Consider the following 5,238-nt stretch of genomic DNA (forward strand, 5'->3'; position numbering starts at 1 on the left):
CGGCGGGCCCGGGGAGAGGAGTAGGCACGCGCGCGTCCGTCTCGTGTCCACGCCAACGCAAATCCGGCTCAAAATTGGGCCTGGAATGTCTCGGCCGCAGACAAAAAACGGACGTGCGTCCATTTGGGTCGGCGCGTTGGGCCGCCACTTTTATTCGCGCCGACCCAAACGGACGCGGGCGGACGAAATGGGTCGCCCCATTGGAGTTGCTCTAAATTTCTGAACTCACTCAAATATCCGAATTTTTTGAAATGTTGAAAATTCTTTTGGAACCTGGTCTAACAAAATTCACTTAATTTGAAGGGATTTTGACTGAAACTGAATTTGGATCGAAATTAGTTAGAATATAGGCCAAAAAATTGAGGTCATAAATATTTTGAAACCCTCTAAAAGTTTCAGAGATTTTGTTGATTTTTTTATCGGATGGGTCAATTGAGAATACACTACTGCCCATGCTAAGAAAACCTATAGTGACGTGCCCATAGTTACACAAAACATTGGTATACACCAATGGTAACATATGAAAATACTAGGCGCGCGCCAGGTAGGTGATCACTGCTAAGTGATTACCGGGCATGCATGGAGATGGGCACATCATTGGTACGTGCTGCTAGTGCCCCGTTTAAGAAGAGTTCAACTTCTTCGCCGCCATGGCGGCGCATGATACCAAGATAATCCCTATCAACTTAGAAGACCTCTCCAAGGTGATGCCCCACCCCCCTCGCGCACACTCCGGAACAAGTTGAGGAGCGCGTTTGACAATTTCCGCCCTGAGAATTGATGCGCCAGCACCTTCATGTTCACTTGAAGAGCTAGAGTAGTAGGTAGTTTCTAAGTTGGTCTTGGATTTTGAGTTGGATACCCCCTCACCAATGTTTGTTCTTCTCTTGGAGTATCTCTTGGAATACTTCCCTTTCTTCTCTATATCTTTATGTCTCTGATGCCTTCGTTCCTTTCTGTCATCCTTATCTATTTTTTTTCCTTTTCAATGAGATTGATTTCTTCTTTGGAAGGTTTCGAACAAACCGAGGCTAAATGTCAGGCTTTCCACAATTGTAGCAATTCCTCTCATGATTGCTACATCTTCAGTCATTACTTCCTCACTATAAACCTTCACTTTTCCACTTGAGGAGTAGGGAGTGTCACTAGTGGCCTTGGACGCACTATTATTGGATGATTGACAGTTCAGTTCATGTTTATTCTTAAGATTTGTCTCTTAACCTACATCCTTCCAATCACTCTGGTAGGCATGAGATTTTTATAATTTGGCATCATTCTGATAAGAGTGCACATGGTGTCATACTTGCCATCCAAGGCCCTTATAAGATCTTCATGACAAACTTGTTCGTCATCTCTTCATTACCCAAACCGGCAATCTCATTTGTGGCGAGTGCAAGCCTAGAGTAAATGCCCTTGCCATCCATCGTCTTGAACTTGTCAAGTTGACCTTGAAGAATGTGAAGCTTGGATTCCTTCATGGATGTGGTGCCTCTTCGTGCATTTTGATGAAAGTATCCCAAACTTCCTTGCAACTACAAGACGAATAATCTTGTTGAAGTCTTCGGGGAACAAGAGTTGAATAAGATGTCACATGCTTGAGCATCATGTTGTCGCATCTCCAATTCATCGGGAGTGGCTCCGTGATCCAGAATTTGTCCCCTTGAAAGAATTCAGCTTGTAAGCCAGCACGGATTGTTGCCCCAGTGGGAACCAGGGTACCACGGGCCATCTGCCTACAGCCCAGGAAGCGACCCCTTGCCCAAACACAAGAGGCGGTCTAGACGTGGGTGCCGTGAAGCAAGACACCTCATGAGGACCTTGCCTCGCGAGGACCCCCACCATGAGGCAGGACTCCACAAGAGGCAACATCAAACGGCAAGCAGCCTCACGAGTCCCCCCGCGTGAGGCGACCCCTCACGAGGCCCATTGTGCGCGAAACCACGCGGCGCCAGTCGCGTGGCCATGTGCCAATCACGTGGGTGACATGCCCACGCCAGGTGACGCCATCGAAGACCGTGATAGCAGGCGCGGCCTCCGTACACATTCGAGGAGGCGTTCGAGCTATTCTGCGATGACAAATGTGTCAACGACCCGTAGTGGCACCACGTGGTGGGTGTCAGGACCCCGACTCAATGCCACATAGATCTAGCATGTAACACTTCATATCACTTTGCGGCCTCACGCACGGTATTCCCACGGGTGTCGCCTTACCTTTACCTGGGACCGTTTGCGCCTTTTGGCACACGTATATGACAGTGTCGCTAGCATCCATATGATAAGGAGCCCGGGCTGACATGGCTAGTCGTAAACCCAAAGTGGCACAAACTTACAGGGACAGGCATCCATGACCCAGCATCGAACATGTCGGTCATCAGCGAGTGAATCCAGGCTGTAGCACTGGGCTAGCAGGACTCTGGTATTCATCGCGTGACATTTCCCCGAAGGGACAGACACAGGAACGAAGAAGGACACATGTCGGCCAGCCTAAGTGTTCCGGAGCAGTAGCAAGCTACCATGGCTCGGTGGAAACACTAGGAGACATTTCCCGGTAAGAGAGGCTACTGAAGATAAACGACTAGATAGTCAGATCCCACACATACCAAGCATTTCAATAACATACACACAATATGCTCGATATGTGCAAACACAACATGGCATCACAACATGACTCTATGACTCAAGTAATTTAATCAATAGGCTCCGAGGAGCGAGATATTACAAACATGGGTCTCATGACCCAACAATCAGAGCATACAAGTCAAAGCACAAGCGGAAGCTATCATGTCTGAGTACAGACATCTATAAATGAAAAAGGCTGAGAAGCCTGACTATCTACCAGATCCTGCCGAGGGCACAAGATCGTAGCTGAGGTAACAAGCTAAACGTCGAAGTCCACCCGGAACTACTAGCGAGACCGAAGTCTCTCTGCAAAAACATAAATAGGCAAACGTGAGTACAAATGTACCCAGCAAGACTTACATCAGAACTAACTACATATGCTTCATTATCAACAAAGGGGATGGTGGGGTTTAACTGCAGCAAGCCAGCTTTGACTCGGTGGCTATCCTGAACTACGACTGCAAGTAACTCTTTTGAGGTGGCGCACACGAGTCCACATATTCCCCATATCAATACACCACTATGGAATCGCTCCCGTCTCCCTACGAGAACGCCATCCATAGCACTCACGCTTATCTTGCGTATTTTAGAGTATCCACTTTCACTTGTCTATGAACTGATATAAGCAACCCAGAAGTCCTTTTCCGCGGACACGGCTATTCGAATAGATGATGATAACCCTGCAGGGGTGTACTTCTTCATACATGTTTCCACCACTTAGCGTCTGCACACGACATGTGCTCGGCAGACTTCAAGCGAAAGCCGACATGGGTGTAGACCACGACCTACCTAAACACTCAAGTCTCTAGTCCAGGTTTATCGCCTATTCGGGTTCCATCCATGAGGAGATCCGGCCGGAGTTTCGCTCACAGCCCCAAACGATGTGAACAGGGTTCCCGAGACACCAAACGGGCGCCCGGTACACCGTGCCACGTGCCTACCGCATCACAGCCCACCCCTACGGTCAGCGCTGCGCACGGCCTCCAGCATACTACAAACACCAGAAACTACTTGCAACTCCTGGACAGAGGACAAGGGTGATTAAGAAGCCGAGAGGGTCCATTGGTTTCAGGCCCAATGCGTGGTAGTAGCTGAATCATGGATCACAAACACAGAACTCAGTTCCTGAGGACGGCTGCAATGAGACAACCCACCATGTACTCCTACATGGCCTCTCACCGCTACCTTTACCAAATCGTATTCACACACTTAGCTCACACACAGTAGGACATGTTCACACACCTCTGATTCATCCCGGATGAATCAGACCTGACTCGACTCTAAGCAGTAGCAGGCATGACAAACAAGCATGAATGAGTAGGCACAACAGGGCTCAAGCAACTCCTACTCATGCTAGTGGGTTTCATCTATTTACTGTGGCAATGACAGGTCATGCAAAGGATAAAGGGGTTCAGCTACCGCAGCAAGTAACAGATGAATCGGTGTTGTCCTAATGCATTAAAAGAGAGCAGGAGCGAGAGAGTAGGATTGTATCGGAATGAACAAGGGGGTTTTGCTTGCCTGGCACTTCTGAAGATAACATTGAGTCTTCATCAGTGTCAACGATCACATCATCGGTACACGTCTATCGAGAGGGGACAAATACCGGCAAATACAGAAAAGACACGATCAATGCAATGCACAATATGATGCATGCTATGACATGGCAATATGAATGTGTTTTGGGCTAATGCACCTAAAACCAGATTAAATGAAGTTGGTTTGAATACAAGATTCAAATTCAAACTCCGTATGTGGTTATTTAAATGTCATTCACTTCATTTGCCCTAAACAGTAGTGATAAGTTGTTCTAACATGCATGAAAATGGTACAGATGGATTCCTTGAATTTTTCTGATAATTTTTCATATATAATTTATTTAATTTGGAGTTACGGTTAATTTTCTATGATTTATTGAAGTTTTAGGCATTTTCTGGAATTTCAGAGTTAAATTAAATCCAGAAATGATTATGGCATCAGCACCACGTCACAGTGACGTCAGCAGGGTCAACCGGGCCGGTCAGGGTCAAACCTGACGTGTGGGGTCCACACGTCAGTGGCACAGGGGCTAATCCCGCGTTGACTCGGGCTTTGACCCGCTACGGGGCCCGCTGTCAGTGTCTGTGGGGGTGTTTAGCATGGTCATTAGCGACTAAGTAAGTGCGCCACGTCGGCGTCACCGGAGACCAGCCGGCGGCGACCACAGGACACGGCGGGGCACGCCGGACTTGCGCTAGGGGCATCGGATCGATGCGCCAAGGGCACCAGGAGGTAGCCCGCGCCCGTGCGCATCTAGGGGGACCAACGGAAGGTGCGGGGGTGGCCGGAATCAGCAACGGCGGCGAGCGAGGCGGCGGCCGGAGCTCGGGCGAGGTCGGGGTTGGCGTTCGGGGGCACAGGAGGGGAAGCTAGTGGCGGCTACGGGCTCCTGGAGACGTGTTGAGTGCGGTGGTGTGCTCGGCTTCGAGCTGCAACGGCTCCAGCCACGGTGGTGACGAGGCACGGCGGCGGCGAGCTCTCGGGTCCGGCGGAAGCAATGGCTAGAGCGGCCCAACGGCATGGGAAGAAGAGGGGAACGGTTCAGTGGCTCACCGCGAGTCCAACGAGCGCGAGGGCGAG

The sequence above is a fragment of the Triticum aestivum genome, chromosome 6A (assembly GCF_018294505.1).
Source record: "Triticum aestivum cultivar Chinese Spring chromosome 6A, IWGSC CS RefSeq v2.1, whole genome shotgun sequence".
NCBI classification, from domain to species: Eukaryota; Viridiplantae; Streptophyta; class Magnoliopsida; order Poales; family Poaceae; genus Triticum; species Triticum aestivum.